This window comes from Oryzias latipes, chromosome 13 (assembly GCF_053564925.1).
Source record: "Oryzias latipes strain Hd-rR chromosome 13, Olatipes_Hd-rR_3.1".
Lineage (NCBI taxonomy): Eukaryota > Metazoa > Chordata > Actinopteri > Beloniformes > Adrianichthyidae > Oryzias > Oryzias latipes.
The window spans coordinates 34,986,528-35,004,052 of NC_136249.1; the positions used below are offsets into that span (position 1 = coordinate 34,986,528).

A 17,525-nucleotide genomic window follows, 5' to 3' on the forward strand; every position below is an offset into this window, starting at 1 on the left:
TGGTCGGGGGCCGGGTCCGGTGCCTGGGTGGGGCCCTGCTTGGGTGGGCTGCCCGTCTACACCTGGGTCTGGGATCAGCCCTTCCCTGGCTCTGGGACGGGACGGGACAGCCCTCTTGGGACCCCCGGTCGCTCTGGGGGTCATCCGCTTCGGCTGCGGGGTCTGGGATGTGGACTTTTTTTTTTTCTTTCAGCCAGCAGGTGTTTGATAACATTTGAGTGTGTGGACAGATCCCGCCCTTTTTGTACTACATTTGAACCTTACCGTAATGATAAACAACCAGTAAACCTGTTGCTTTATGCTGCTTCATGGTCTTACCCCCCCCCTCCTATTATCACCCTCTTAACCCCCCCCCCCCCCCCCCCTCTCTAACATCCCTCTCTCTTCTTCCCTTCTTTCCTTTTCCGTCCGGTCCAACACTAAAGATTTTCAAACATGATTGAAATTAATAAAGTTTGGCCTCAATTACAAAAGGGGTTTGTTCAGTCATGCCTTTGGTTTGTCTGAAGATTAATAACCCCTCTTGTTAAAGTAAAATATGTCCAACACAAGAAGGCCCTCAGCTCTCATCTGGCTGCCCAGCTGTTGGACAGGACAAGTTAAAAAAATAAAAATAAAAATAAAAAAAAAAGAACCCACCACAGCACGGAAACTGCACTAGTTAGAATCTCTAATGACTTGTTATTGGCCTCAGAAAAGGGAGTACTTTCTATTCTGGTCCTGTTAGACCTCAGTGCAGCCTTTGACACTATCGGCCACGGCATTTTACTCCATAGATTAGAGCAGGACATAGGGATCAGAGGATCTGCTCTCCAGTGGATTAAATCCTATCTGTCCGATAGATATCAGTTCGTTAATGTAAATGGACATTCCTCTCAGTGCACTCGAGTTAACTATGGAGTCCCACAGGGCTCCGTTTTAGGACCGATCCTGTTTACGCTTTATATGCTACCCCTAGGAAACATAATCAGGAAACACAGCATTAATTTTCATTGTTATGCCGACGATACGCAGTTGTATTTATCCATGAAGCCTGACCAGAATGACCAGATAGAGAAACTGAACGCCTGCATCAGTGACATCAAGACCTGGATGACAATTAATTACCTCCTCTTGAACCCAGAAAAAACTGAGGTCATTATACTTGGTCCTAAAAACCTCAGAGATACTCTGTCTGCTCAGATAGTCTCCCTGGATGGCATAAGTATAGCCCCCAATTCCACAGTTAGAAACCTTGGGGTTTTATTTGACCAGGATTTATCATTTAAGGCTCACATATCTCAGGCGTGCAGAACTGCCTTTTTTCACCTGCGGAATATTGCTAAGATCAGAAATACTCTTTCTAAGAGTGATGCTGAAAAACTCATCCATGCATTTGTTACGTCGAGGCTGGATTACTGTAACTCCTTGTTAGCAGTGTGTCCTAATAGTTCCTTAAGAAGTCTCCAGCTTGTTCAGAACGCAGCAGCTAGATTGTTAGCAGGAACTAGCAGAAGAGATCACATAACTCCTGTAGTAGTTTCGCTCCATTGGCTCCCAGTTGATTCTAGAATCAAGTTCAAGATCCTCCTGTTAACCTATAAGGCCTTACATGGAATGGCCCCGTCCTATATTAAGGACCTCATAGTCCCTTACCATCCAATGAGAACACTTCGCTCGCAAAATGCAGGACTGCTTGTGGTTCCTAGAATTAGTAAAAGTACGGTTGGAGGTAGAGCGTTTAGCCACCAAGCCCCTGTCTTATGGAATAAACTCCCAGCTCATGGAAGAGAGGCCGAGTCAGTTTCTACATTCAAAGTTGAACTGAAAACATTCCTATGTGGGCAGGATTATTGTCAGACTAGTTAGTATTCAGAGATTATTTAACTTAATGTTAATATGTTTAAATTAAACTTAATAACAATAACTATTTGTTTTAAAAGGCTGCTAGAAGTTGAAACTGGGGTAACTATGGTACACTGGGGTTCTGCCTTCTTTTCTTTTCTACTTCTACGCTTCCTCTCCTCTATTCTTGATCATAATTTATCATTTAGTTCTCCATGCCTCTGTCTGGTACAGTGCGATTCATGTATTGTCCCTCTTTTCCTCTCCCCTCCTGGGGAGTGGGAGTGCTTCCAGACTCCAGTTGGTTCATCCGTGCTCCTGTTCCTGACCGAGTACCTCGCCTCTGCTCCTGCTCCTACACCTGGCTGTGGTTCCTGTCTCCGGCTCGACTCGCGCCTTTGACTGTCCCCCCAACCACGGCTGGATGAAGCTCGTCTGCTGGACTTTATATATGTAGTTGTAGATTTAGATAAGTTAATTCTTCTCTAAGAGTTCTGGTAAATCGCCTATCCGTCCTGGGGGAGGATCCCTCCTTCATGTGGACACCCCTGAGGTTGCTTCGTTTTTCTGGAATCCGGTTTTTTAGGAGTTTTTCCTTACCGCGAAGGGGGGTCTAAGGGCAGGGATGCCAGTATAGCTTAGTCAGTTTGTCAGTTCATTTTAGTATTTTCCTATTGAACTCTTTGTATTCGTGATCCTTTTGAGTTCATGTTTTACTTCGAAGCCCATCGAGATGACTGTTGTTGTGATTTTGGGCTATACAAATAAAATTGAATTGAATTGAATTGAATTGATGATCAGGTTCTGGACCCGTCTACTCGCCGTGGTGCGCCTGCTGGAACCTCCAGAGTGACACCTGAAGGGGGACATCTACAATAGCAGTGGTTACGCAGAAGCCTCCATGCCGCTGGGACGGACATGTGGGACGCAGGTCGGGCCTCCAAGCCTGCTGGTGTTCTGCGCTGCTTCACCGGGCTTTTACAGAAGAATGGCCCGGTTCTAGAGGGGCTCTCAGTTCTGGAGGATTTACCAGAGATCCAGTTCCTGAAACCTCACAGTTGGAATCTGCTCCTGGAATGTACTGATGAGTTTTCTGGAAGCTTTCAGGATGTTCTGCTGGACATTTGGTGGCGCCGCTCTCCTCTTTCCCCACTATAGTCATATGCCAAAGGGTCACAGTATTATGACAGCATTATTTCAATGACAGGGCGCACAGACATCCATAATCAAACCCTTTTTTTACTCTTAGCACTGAAAGAGAAGTTGGGCCTTCTACTGAGAAGAAAAACCACATAAACAGCTCAATGTCAGAGTCTTGTCTCAGAGCATCAGTAATAAAAGAGAAACTGTCAAACAGTGAACTCCTGCGGCACTTTAGTCATGAGTTTGTTCTCATTTCATCTCTCTTCATTTTCTCCAACAAATAATATATTCTCCAGTATCTTGATGGAACCCTTCTGGCTCTGGGTGACACTAGAAAATCTTGAAGCAATGCGTGTTTCTACGTCCATGGTGGATTTATTCTCTCGTGTGCCAAGAACGGAGCCTTGAGGAGCTCCGGTGGCACATGTGAAGCTCTGCATTTGATGCTGAATCTGATGGTCTGTTTGACTCTGGAAACTGCACAAGCACAAAGACTGAAGAACTTGACCATAAATGGTAAAAACCTCTTCCAGCTGGCTATTGAGGTGGTTTCTCATGTGGTCCATTTGGTTTGGTGTGGTTTTTGCACCGTCAGCAGCCAGAGCTAACCCTTTTGCAGGTAAACTAGCGTGTTTTCATGTTGCTTTCTGTTCACATCCAAGCAGCTGGAAAAAGCTGTTTGGAGGTTCCTTTGTGTTGGAACCAGAGGAACATCTGCAGTTTCAGGGGGAGGCTGAAGCCCCCCCAGAGGCTCAGACGGCGTCTCCTGGATCCATGAAGATCTCTGCTGACGAGGAACTCATGAGCAAGTAAATGTCTTTCAGAAAGGCACAGATTCCACACAATTCTGAGAGAGTCCATCCAAAACTTTATTGACTTTAGAAATATACAGAAATACAGAAATGTGTTATCACTTGAACTGAAATGCAAGAAAATGAAAAGAAAAACATAAAGGATCACCCAGGAACTGTAAATAAACTTTATTTTTACATAAAAATTTTAGATGTATCATTTAATATACAGCTTCCTCCTCTGCAAAATGATTTATAACCTGATGAACCAGATTAAATTAATCTGTTCAGAAGGGATACACACATTTATTTTCTTGTTAGATTTTATGAAAATAAAAACAAAAAGTAAAGAAATGTGTCAACATAAGGTGAAAATACAAACACTTTTCTTCCCGGTAGGATTGTCATAAATACTGTTTTCAGATTAAGACTGTAAATAAATTCATGACTGTTTCAGGATTGAATGTTTGACATTGGAGCCTGAGAAGCAGACTGAATTTTCTGAGTAACAAGCTTGGAATTATCTGATGAACTGATCGAATCGCCTCCAGCAGGAAGTCAAGGAGTCAACGTTTAAAACCCCAACAGACAGGAAGGACTGTCAACGTCTGTGATCAGGTGTTTGCTTTGAATCTCAGATCAATAATCTTTGTTTTAATGCTGCTCAGCTTTGAGCCTGAACTGACATTTAAGGTGTCAGCGCACTGATGACATCATCAACACGTCATGGGCCAAAACTGAGCTCCTGATTGTTTGATGTGGTGCCAAAGTTTGCCAAAGTTTAGACGTTAGGCCTTGTCAAGGTTATTTCTGAAAACTAAAGACTGTATCAAAAAACAGACACCAAGAGCTCAGAACGATTTCCCACCAGGAGATCTGGAAACAGACAACCAACAGCTCTAAGGACGTCTGTCTGACCTCACATCTTTAACCCTTGTGTTATCTTAGATGACCCCACCCTTCCATTGACGTGTTCTCCCTACCATGACAAAGGTGGAAAGATTTCATGTAATCCATAGACACCAGTTAAGATCACAACTCATTGAAGAAAAAAGGTTCAGCGCACTGTTTAGTGGGTCTAGATGACCCAACTCCCAATGTTAAAGTGCCTAGGATAGCACAAGGGTCACCCAATCCAGTGAGCATCTGTCCACACTGATTCTTTTAGGTCACTGTATTTGGAATCAAGGATTCAGACACCCCCAAACAATGATGAACGCCCATTGACTGTAAAAACGAACTGGACTGAGTCAGTGTGATGTCACCCACAGAAAGCAGCTTACTACAGCCTCCAGCAAAATGAAGCCGCCATTTTCCCCAATTCAGACGCCGCCGTCAGTAAACAGTTATTGATCCAAGTCAACGTTTCTATGGGAACCACTCTCACCAAGCTTGTTGGAAGTCTTCACCTCTACCTCTGAAACCTCTGTCAATCAAAGGTTTTAAACGGACTGTTTCAAAGCGGGCACCACATGATTTATTGAGGCATCAACACTAGAGGGGGAGGGGCCACTCAGTCCATTTCTCATATACAGTCAATGCAAACATCTGATATGGTGCACCAAGCAGTGATTAGAGAAGGAATTCAGACGTGATGCTAGTTTCCAACCAGTTGACCTGTAATTTGCATTTTAGCTTAATTATAACGTAAAAACCTTGTAGTCCGTTTAAAACATCAAATGTATTCCTCCTACACCTTTGTGTTTGACTTTCTTTTTCTCCTTTTTCTTTCTAGGATTTATGAACGTGACCCATTAAGCCTGGAGTGAGTTCATCAACAATAAAGCAGGTATCACTCCAAAATAATTTGCTCCAACTTTTAAAGCATGAATCTGGTGGATGAAAGCGCTTTTTACTTCACAGCTTTTGTACAACATCTGCATCCAACGCTCACCTCATTCTCTTTGTAGAAAATTAGGATTACATGAGCAATAATGACAATGACATTTTCTATAAATGAGCTACTTTACTCATTAGTTTAATCTTTAATATTGTTTGGGGTCAAATGTTAATATTGATGTTTATTGAATCTATTGGTAATGTAATGCAGAGTTCTACAGCTGCAGCCTGGACTGTTCATTCTTTCCTTCACACTGCAGTCCTCTCCTCTGTACAGCCTCCAGAACCAGAACCATCAGGAACGTCTCGGTTCCTCTCCTGTTCTCCGTCTGCTTTTCTAAAAGACAACAATTCACCATCACTATAAAATACTTCAGGTCCTGTATTTGCCGTGCAGGTTGTGTGTTCAGTACCGTGGCGTAGAAGCAGGTGACGAGGATCATCGCAATCAAACCCACCGAGACGACAACCCAACGGATCATCAAACCCACCACAGAGACTGAAACAGAGGATTTCTGCTGAGTCATATTGGACATTTGATTCTTCAGGAATTGGAACTTTTTCTTGGAAAAATAATCCTAATGTTTTTATTAATCTCCCAATGGCCTTTGTGCATCTACGGGGACTGAACGTTTCTTATATCAAACAAAACCTGGGTGTCTGGAGTGATCATAGTGTTTGTTAAACGTAATGAAAAAAGGAGAATTTGTTGGTATCTGAACCCACAACTTCCTGTTCACTATCAAAATAAAGTTCTTAGGCCCAGTCAGTCTATTTTCTGAAGGTTTTCATCTTTCCTGACACACTTGGTGCTGATCTGGATCAGTAAATTCTAGAATTACAGAGTGTTGCAGCAAAATGGGACATGATCAGCACTATTGGTACGGGGCAGGGGGGGTTGACGGGTCGGGGTCTCCGCTGAGGCCATCGGCGGTTTCCCCGGCCGGTTGGCTGCCTCGGTCCCGTCGAGGCCTGACCAGAGCTCTTCTAGGGCCGGCGTTTGGGGGTGGGGGCCTGGGCTTGCTCTGGGGGGGGCCAACGCTTTCTGGCTCCTCTCTCTCTGTGTGGGGGGGGTGGTGCTGGGCCTGGGGTGTCGGCGCCTCCGGGGGTGGGGCCCCTGGGCTGGGTGGGCCTGGCCCCCTTGTTGGGGGGGGGCGGGGGATGGCTGTTTGACCACCGGGGGACAGTCTATCAGCTGTCCCCAACTTACCCCCTTCCTCATATAACCTCATAACAGGGTGAGGGGGTGGGGGGCTTAGCCTGCGATGAGCCTTGGGGGGGGGGTTTACTAGGCAGTGGCCCCCCTCCTATGGTTGCCGTATGGAGTGGGCCCCCCCTCTTTCGGTTTTATTTGCACCTTAAACATGTAGGGCCCTTGGTAGGGGGGGTGCTTGGACATCACTGCCAGCAAGCAGCAGATGTCCTCCTAGCACCCTACCCGCCAATTTTAACCGCACCTTAGACATTTACGGCCCCTTGGTGGGGAGGGTGAGGGGACGTCACTGTGAGTAATCAGGAGATGTCCCCTTAGTGCCCTACCCGCCAATTTTAACTGCACCCCCCTTAGTACATACACCCCTCCCCCCTCAATATATACATCCCAACATAAACACACACACATGCACACACACACTCTCTCAAACACACATACACGCACACACATTTTGCAAGGAAGGTGGGACCTGGGACCGTCTGTCCCCTGCCTCTTCCCTGGTGGGGGGTACGGGCCCCTTTGCAACGGCGGCCCCGGGGTGCCGGCTTCCTGGGCCTGGCGGTGCTCTCTCCGCGCGGTGGGGGGGTTCACATTACATCTGAGCCGGGGGTGTTCGTGTCCCTGGGGGGTGGGTTCTGGTCCTTGCTCCTGAGTGCTGGGCCCCGCCAAATTTCCAACTGTGGCCGAGCCTGGTCGGGCCATATTTACAACACCCCTTGTGGGCCCTCTTTTTTCCCCGGAGTTCCCCCCTCCTGGGCGGGGGCGGCGGGCCCCTGCCTCGCTCCTCCCTGGACCAACCGTGGGCCGGTCGGATGGCTGCCTGGAGTGCGGAGCGGGTCTCCCTTGGGGGGTCCTGGCTCGTACCTGGGGTTGGGGCGGGGGGATGCCCGGAACTCCTGGGTGGTGGTGGGGTGCTCGTCTGGGAATGTGGGCGTCCTTCTCCGGTGGGGCCCTGCGTTGGGTTCTCCCGGCGCGGCGGGGGGGCTGCTTTCCTTGTTGGGCTGGGGCGGCGCTCTATTTCCCTCCGTGCCTCCCTGCTCCCTGGCTCTGGGGGCCTTGCGGCGGCCCTGCTGGCCCTGGCCTGGGTGGCGGGCTTGGTCGCCCGGGCGGCGGTTGTTCCCTGTCGGTTCCCGTGTGGCGTTGGGGGGATTACGGCTGCCGCTGCTGGTGCGGTGGGGGTCTTGGGGTGGGGATGGCTGGGCACTCTACTTCCTTCTTTTCACGTTCCACCATCCATTTTAGAAGAACATAAACACTCACCTGGGCACAGGTGTTAGCTCACCTTTGCACTAACAGTTTGCATGACTGAATGACTGAAATATTTCACATTAGTTGGATTTAAGGCATAAGTATGCGTGTGAACACTATCTGTTTTGTGTACATGTCGACAGGTGGACATTTTTGCAACTAACAGGTGTGTTTATAACGTTTGAGTGTGTGTGTGGACAGGCTCCGCCCTTTTTGTACTACATTTGAACCTTACCGTAATGATTAACAACCAGTAAACTTGTTGCTTTATGCTGCTTCATGGTCTTACCCCCCTTCCCCTCCTATTATCACCCCCTACCCCCCCTCTCTCTAACGTCCCTCTCTCTTCTTCCCCTCTTTCCTTTTCCGTCCGGTCCAACACCAAAGATAATAAATTAATAAAGTTTGGCCTCAATTACAAAAGGGGTTTATTCAGGCATACCTTAGGTTTGTCTGAAGATTAATAACCCCTCTTGTTAAAGTAAAATATGTCCAACCCAAGAGGCCCTCAGCTCTCATCTGACTGCCCAGTTGTTGGACAGGACAAGTTAAAAAAAAAAAAAAAAAAAAAAAAACACGCGACCTTTGAACTCACGTTGAAACCAGCTGAAACTTTGACCAATCAGAGACTTGGATTTGGTAATGACCAGTGAGTGAATATGGGTCACATTCCCGGTGCAAACAGAGCTTGAGATGACTGTCAATCAAACTTTTACTGATTGATGTACCTGCACAGGTGTTCTAGACATTTCTATAGTGGCGTAAATGTCACTAAAAGTTCCGTCTGTGCTTATTGATCCATCAGCTCCCAGTGAGATTGAACATGTTACAGAAACACGCCTACATTCACTAACTGGCAGCTGTACCTGAGCAGGTGAGTCCAACAGCTTTGTCAGGTGGACAGGCTTTTGTTTTCCTCCATGAGCTTCCACAGTCCAGAAGAACAGACTCATGACCTTCACAGAGAAACTCTCTGCTCAATATGGGAGCTTCTGCTTCTCCATAGAGCGCCCCCTGGAGGACTGAAGGAGCCCCACAGCCCAGATCCCTACAGACCACCTCTGCATCCAGCAGGTCAAAGTCATCTTCACACACGGAGGACCACCAGTTGTTGGACTTCACCTCCAGCCTGCCTGAACACCGACTGGATCCGTTCTCCAGCCTGACAGAGTCTGTGGATCCAGAAGAGAAGACCAAGTTTATAACGGTTCACAATGAGGAATATTTCAATTCTCTGGACTAAAACATCTCAGGTTACTAAAAAAACGACTTAAGATCGACTCAATGACGCATCACAAACTGACAGTGAGACGTACATACAGTCGGCATCAGAAGGTTTGTTACCTGAGCAGGTGATTTCCATCGTTTGTCTGCCCATATCATGTTCATGCAAACATTCCTCAGTATTTTGTAGAAATTCATCAAAGCAGGAAGAAATCATCCGGAAAACTGGCTTCGCTTTTGGAAGTTTTTTAGTTGTCGATGAAATATAGGATCCACACTTCAGGTTCTTGCACACAGATGCTGATATGTGTGGTAATAAAAAAAATTGCCGAGAAAGAACTGCCCTCCATTCTCTTCCGATTTTCAGCTGGAGTTCACCAGAACAACGACTCGATCCCATCAGTCTCACAGTATCAGGATCTGAAAGAAGCCAAGAAATCAAAGATTGTTTGAGAAACATGGAAACAAAACCAGGTCAAGATCTGACCTTCAATCTGTAGCAAATGCTGTCTTGCTAGCACACAAGGAAGTGCAAAAACTGCTGCTTTGTCAAAGTGGGAGGAGCTTCCCTCCACCCGTCCACTTCCCTAAAGCTCCGTTCACATCAGCCTCAGTAACGCGTTTAAGCAGCCACTTCCAATGAAAAGTCAATGTAAACGTGCATTTAGGGCTTCTGGTTCAAAACTCTCACTTTCAAGCTTAGCTATGCAAGTTTCTATGACCGTTTTTAGGCTCCATGAACAAAACGCGTGACCTTTGAACTCACGTTGAAACCAGCTGAAACTTTGACCAATCAGAGACTTGGATTTGGTAATGACCAGTGAGTGAATATGGGTCACATGCCCGGTGCAAACAGAGCTTCAGATGACTGTCAATCAAACTTTTACTGATTGATGTTGTCATGGCTAGCAGGCTGTGGCAGACCCAGATCCTGGAACCCGGAAGGATACTCGGCAGACAGAATGGTAAGTATAAAGAGATTTAATTCTGGGAAACAGAATTTGCAGTGCAGAATACGTAGGAGATGGTTGGAGGTTCTTGAGGGCAAACACCGTGGTCCAGAGGGAAGCCAGAGGGACGCCGAGACAGGAAGCAGCGAGAGGTGAGTGCGGCCTTAGAGTTCCAGACGAGGGCAGTATCCTGAGCAGTAGACAAAGCAAGGGGTTAGTCAAGGAAGCGAGAACCAGAGCGAGACTATACATGAGGTGGCCAGTGAAGCACCGTGGAGTACAACAAACTAGCGTCGAGTACAGGTCCTGGTTCTCCTTAAGAGCCTGGGTCCTGATCAGGCTGACGAGGCGCAGCCGTTGTCAGCAGGTGGACTTGATGAAGAGGGCCCGGCCGGGGGCACCGTGACAGTACCCCCCCTCCAACGACCGCCTCCAGGCGGAACAGGGCGGCGATCGGGATGGGCCCGGAAGAAGTCCTCGATGAGGGAGGGGTCCAAGACGAAAGAGCGCGGAATCCACGACCGCTCCTCCGTGCAATAACCCTCACAGTCCACCAGGTACTGGTATCCACGACCCCGGCGCCGAACATCCAAGACTCGGCTGGCGGTGTGGGCAAAGGGGGCTTTGGTGGACAGGTTTGATTTGGGAAACATGGAATGACTGATGGATCTTGAGTGCGGCAGGTAATTTCAGACGGACACAGGTGGGATTGATAATGCGCTCAATGGGAAAGGGGCCAATGAAACGCGGTGCCAATTTCCGGGACGTGGCCTGGAGTGGGATGTTCCTAGAGGACAGCCACACTTGCTGTCCTGGCACATAGTTAGGGCTGGCAGTACGGTGCCGGTTAGCGATCTGGCGGTTACCTTCTGTAGTCCGGAGGAGGGCGGCCCTGGCTTGGCGCCAAACGTCCTGACAGCGCTGCAGGTGTAGTTGGACAGATGGTACCGCCAGATCGAGCTCCTGTGAGGGGAACAGAGGAGGAGAGTAGCCCAACGAGGCCTCAAAAGGAGACATTCCTGTAGCCGAGGATGGGTGGTTATTGTGTGCATACTCCACCCAGACAAGATAGTACGACCAGTCCTCAGGGTTTTGCGCCGCCAAACAGCGGAGGGCAGCCTCCAACTCCTGATTAGCCCTCTCTGCCTGGCCATTGGATTGCGGGTGGTATCCAGATGTGAGACTGGTGGAGGCTCCGAGGGCGGAGCAGAAAGCCGTCCAAACCTGCGAGGTGAAGTGTGGACCGCGGTCAGACACAATATCGGAGGGGATGCCGTGATGACGGAAGACATGGTTCACGAGGATGTTGGTAGTTTCAGTGGCAGAAGGGAGTTGCTCTAAGGGGATAAACTGAGCAGCTTTGGAGAATCGGTCAATAACAGTGAGTATAACCGTAAACCCCGTGAGAAGGAGGAAGGCCTGTGACGAAATCCATAGCGATGTGGGACCAGGGTCGATGAGGCGTAGGCAGAGGCTGGAGATGACCGGCCGGAGGCGAGTTGGAGGACTTAGCCCTGGCGCAGGTGGTACAGGCGGCGATGTATTGACGTACATCCGCGTCCATGGAGGGCCAGTAGAACCGGCGTCTGAGGAGTGTGAGAGTCCGACGAACACCACCATGGCAGGCGATCCTGGAGCAGTGACCCCAGGTGATGACATCGGACCTGAGTCTGTCAGGAACAAACAGAGTGCCGGGGGGACAGGCAACAGTCAGGTTTCTCACCTTGGACCTGTAGTAGTTGGTTTTCTACGTCCCAAGTGAGGTTGCCCACAAAGAAGGAGTCCGGAATAATGGGGAGAGTGGTGTTGTCGTCCGAGGTGCAATATTGGCGGGACAAGGCGTCTGGTTTGCCGTTCTTACTGCCCGGGCGGTAGGTGATGGTGAACTTAAACCTGTCAAAAAACAGACACCAGCGTGCTTGTCTGGAGTTTAGCCTTTTAGCTGCACGCAGATAAGCCAAGTTTTTATGGTCAGTCCATACAATAAACGGTGGTTCAGCCCCCTCCAACCAATGTCTCCATTCCTCGAGAGAAAGCTTGATGGCTGATAACTCACGGTTGCTGACGTCGTAATTCTGCTCTGTAGGATTAAGCTTCCTTGAAAAGAAGGCGCATGGCTTGTGTTTGCCTGAGGTGGAGTCTCGCTGACTCAATCTCAAACTCAAACTTTATTTATTTATATAGCGCCTTTCATTTTGGTTAAAAACACAAAGCGCTTAACATAAAAACAGATAAAACAGTCATAAAAAGTGAAAGTTATTAAAAACAGAAAACAAAGGACAATCACACAAAGAAGGTACCCCTCCCTCACCACCCCCCGCCCCCATCCCCACCCACCCAGTTACCCCAGTAGAACCGTGAACAGAAAAAGAACTGAAGTTGAAGAAGGTCTGGCTTGGTACTGCTGCGAGGAAACGATATCATGGGGATCCATTCATTCCAAGGCCCAGCCGGACCACAGGGGCCATTACCGCAGCGCCCGCCCAACACAGGGCAGCCCAGGGCCCCATCCATGGCTATTAGACCACAGAGTGGGACCCCAGCCCGCCCAACCAGAATGGGCACCACAGCAACGGCATGCCCTACAGGTCAAGCTGGTGGTGCCCAAGAACGATGGATCCCCCAGAGGAAACACTGGAGTAAAAAAAAAAAACATCAGAATAAAAAATAAAAATGATCATAGAATAACAACAATAAAAATAGAAAAAGATAAAAAATAAAATAAGATATAAGAATGTTAGTAATTAAAAAATAAAAAAAATAAAAACGTCAGTGATTAAAACATAACCTAAGAATCATTGGTAAAATAACAATAAAAAGAATTGCATATTAGAAACAAAGATAATAATAGTCCTTACAAGAAAATAAATAATTAAATATGTAAATAAATACCTCAATTAATAAATAGATGAATAATAAAAGACATAAGGAATGATCAAAGTCATATAAAAGCCAGACTAAAAAGGTGGGTCTTGAGCCTCTTCTTAAAAACCTCTGCAGTCTCTGCGGCCCTGAGGTTCTCCGGCAGGCTGTTCCACAGGCGAGGACCATAATGGCAGAATGAAGCCTCACCATGTGTCTTGGTCCTTACCTTAGGGACAACTAAGAGGCCAGTGCCAGAGGACCTCAGGGTCCGCGAGGGTTCGTATTTTAAAATAATATCATTTAAATAAGAGGGCCCAAGACCATAAAAACATTTATAAACCATTAAAAGAACTTTAAAATCAATCCTGAAACGCACAGGGAGCCAATGCAGCGATTTTAAAACCGGTGTAATGTGTTCCCGCCCCCTGGTCCTCGTCAGAACTCGTGCCGCTGAGTTCTGTAGAAGTTGTAGATTTGAGATCGACTTTTGGGGTAAACCAGAGAGCAGGGCATTACAGTAATCTAAACGACTAAAAATAAAAGCATGCATTAGCACCTCTGTGCTGGCAAGAGAGAGGAACGGGCGGACTCTGGCAATGTTTTTGAGATGATAAAATCCTATTTTCACAATGTTTCTGATGTGAGGAGTAAAATTCAGCTCAGAGTCAAAAAGAACGCCCAGGTTTCTCACACACTGAGAAGATTTAAAATTCCTAAGTTTGGGTAAAATCATCTGCTGGGACAGCACGGCCCCCACTCCGGAGTCCGAGGCGTCGACTTCCACTGTAAACTGTTTGTGGATGTCAGGTTGGATCAGAATGGGTGCCGAGGTGAACAGTTCTTTGAGTCGCTTGAAACCGGAGTCTGCGGCAGTGTTCCAAACATATGGGATCTTGACAGAAGTGAGTCGAGTGAGGGGGGCTGCGATTTGGCTGTAATTGCGTATGAAACGCCGATAAAAATTTGAGAACCCGAGAAACTGCTGCAGTTTCTTGCCAGTTTTGGGGATACTCCACTCGGAGACTGCTTGGATCTTGGATGGGTCTGGTTTGATTTTACCGGCCTCGAGAATATACCCCAAGAAAGAAACCGAATTAGCGTGAAATTCACATTTTTCGGCTTTCACAAACAACTGATTTTCTAATAGCCGCTCGAGAACCAGCCTGACGTGGTGGCGATGTTCCGTGGGGTTGTTGGAGTAGACTAGATTGTCATCTAAATAGATGAATATAAAACGGTTGAGATAGTCGCGAAGGACGTCATTTACCAGACGCTGAAAAATGGCGGGGGCGTTGGTGAGACCAAATGGCATGACTAAATACTCGAAGTGTCCAAGAGGGGTGTTGAAGGCAGTTTTCCATTCGTCCCCCTCCCGGACCCTAACCAGATGGTAGGCATTACGGAGATCTAATTTGGAAAAGATGTTAGCACCCTGAACGGAATCAAAGATTTGATTTTTTTTTATTTGAAATGGTTTATTTCAAGCAATCAAATAGAAATAATACACAAAAACAATATAAACATCAGTTATACATTCATACAGTAACTAATCAAACTTAGGATAATTAGACATAATTAATAAATAGTGCTTGAAAGGGAGTGGAAGGAAGCGAACTTATATAATCCCACCCCGTTATACTATAACCATTTTATTACATGATTTATCAATATCCGGTTCCTAGGTTTTATCAGACAGAATTAACAATCATAAGGTATCAATAAAGCACATGCCAAAGATGAATTACTTAAGTACTACGTCAAAAATAACTATTTTAGAAATCAACATGGCAAATGCAGCATCTGAAATATATGCAAATTATGTTACTTTTAAAAGTCATTCATATGCTTTAAAACATAATACTATATCAGTAAAATAGACACAACACTGTTTCAGGAATTTTCATAGCAAAATTTCATCAAGTATCAAAAGTTAAAAACATGTGCAAAGTTATGCTACATTAGGAAAGATTTTTGAATCAATTTATCAATTTTAGGAGCTAGTGAAGTAATATCATCAAAAGTCAATCAATTTAATTAATCATTTGATTAATCATTTGTTTTACTCTTTTTATATATTTTTTTTTGTATTTTTATTTTATTTTTTTATATAATAAATGCTGTAGGGAAAAAATAAAAAGGGTCCATAAACTGTCGAATTGTCCAAGGTTGGCATTTCTTCTTTTACTGATAACAGCCGATTCTCTTGGTTTAAACAGTTAATAGTTTTCTTCCATGTTATGTCTGCAGACATTAGATTCAGGTCCATATCCTTCTTCAGCTGATATCAGCTGCGGTGAAAGTTGAGGTCAAGTTGTCTGCAGGTCAGAACTCTGCTGTTATTCAGGTTACATCAGACATACAGAGAAAGTGATGATTCCAGGTGTCATATTTCTTGAAATTATTTGGCTCTTTGATTTATTACTCCACGTTGTTTCAGACAACCGCAATCAAGCACTTCTCAAAGTCCTTCATGGTGTTCACGACCAGAACCTTGGCCCGGTCCTCTGGACCGAGTGGTTTGACGTAAATCCTGCAGCCTTTAACCCAAGTGTTCTCAATCTACTTACGCTTCCTGAGAAGCCGTGCATGTTTTGAGATTTCAGCATTCCTTCTGGTCAGATGGTCGTTCAGATAAACAGCAGATCCTCTGAGATTTTTGCGTTGATTCATCAGAGCTAGCTTGTGTTTGAGATTCACAAACCTGATGAGGATTGCTGGTTTATCCGTCTCCTTTCTCCTGGGGAGCAGGTGGCAGGTCTCGATGGTATTGAGATCCAGGGAAATCCCTTTAGATGTGAGAAATGAATGTATTTGCTGTTCCAGCGACGCTGCACCGATCTCCGTATTAGAACTGCTAGCTACGCTAGCGCTAGCATTAGCAGTGCTAGCTCCAGCTGCATTCAGCTTCGCTCGAGGCTTGATTGGTACTCCAGTGAAAATGACATTATTCATCCTTACTTGCTGTTCCACATCGTCCAGTCTTTTCTCCAGAATCTCGACCCGGTTTTCTCGCTGCTCGTTTTGAGCCCGAAATCTTCGGAACTCTTCCATCATCTCCCAGAGTGGTGTTAGCTTAGCCGACACTTGATCCATAAAACTTTTCAGCGTTTCTTGAATAATGTCAAGAGACTTTTTGAGATCTTCATATTCCTGGGGTTTCTTCGGGGGCATGGTCAGCTCTCTTTTTTGGAGAAAAATCAACTTTTTAAGTAATTTGAAGATAGTTGTATTCGCAGAGAGGCACGCCACGCGTCCTGCTGTATAACCCGGAACCGGGTTAAAGACGGAAAAGACGGAATTAAGGAGAGGTAACATGAGGATGGCGGCGGCACGCGTGGGTGCAGCGGCTCTCAGCTCTCCAGCATGGCTTTTTGTTCTATTGTTTGTATTTTATTTACTTTTGGATTTTTGCTACGCCGATCTTAAATACCACCGCCAGTACCTGATAGACCTTGGGCTGAGACAAACCCAGTCGGTAACAAAGAACTTTCAGCAGCCCCACAACATCCCAAAGGAAATTGCGAGGCTACCGGGGTTTCCGTGGATGGTAAGCCCACCCGGCAAGCGACGAAGGCGGAGGAGAGAGAGGAAGCAGAAGCGAGGCTGCCGGGCTGGCCCTGAGGCTAAGCTACGTAAACAACCGCTCAGACCCGCAATTCCAAGCCTCCTCCTCTCAAATGCGAGGTCCATCATCAACAAGATGGATGAACTGGAACTACTAACAGCCAAAAACAGCTTCACAAGGAACTGCAGTCTGATTATCATCACCGAATCATGGCTACAACCGCGTATCCCCGACGCCGCGATTGAGCTAGCGGGACGCACGCTACATCGTCAGGACAGAGATCACAGCTCCGGTAAGAGCAGAGGAGGGGGGCTTTGTGTTTATGTGCACAACGAGTGGTGTAGCATCAGCAGGATCACCGAAAGACACTGCTCCCCGGACTTGGAGGCTGTAGCCATCTTATGCAGGCCCTTCTATCTCCCGAGGGAATTCACAGTTGTTCTGGTGCTAGCTGTTTACATACCACCAGATGCTAACACTAGCACGGCTCTCAACCTCCTGCTAACTATCATCAACAAGCAACAGCTCGCCCACCCTGATGGACTCTTGATTATTGCTGGGGATATCAACCAAGCACGTCTTAAAACTGTGCTCCCCAAATTCACACAGTATGTGAAGTTTGCCACCAGAGGAGTAAACACTTTAGACCAAGTTTACTCAAACATTAAACAGGCTTACAAAGTCACCCCCTTCCCCCATCTAGCAGTCTCAGACCATCTCTGCTTGTCCCTCACCCCCACCTACACCCCCCTAAGAAGGAAAACAAAGCCAGAAACAAAGACCATCAGGATCTGGCCCGAAGCTGCCCTCACACAACTGCAGGACTGCTTCTCAAACACACTCTGGGACACTTTCTACAGCCA

General features: G+C 46.7%; 2 long non-coding RNA genes across 2 annotated transcripts in view; both read left to right on the forward strand.

Annotated features, from left to right (window-relative positions):
* The window catches only part of LOC144981599 (uncharacterized), a 383,701-nt gene that overhangs the window by 24,073 nt on the left and 342,103 nt on the right, over positions 1–17,525 (forward strand). The window lies entirely within an intron of this gene.
* On the forward strand, positions 4,085–6,366 carry LOC144981603 (uncharacterized). Its single transcript, XR_013647210.1, has 2 exons — positions 4,085–5,547; positions 5,995–6,366. It is a non-coding gene; the product is annotated as an uncharacterized LOC144981603 (long non-coding RNA).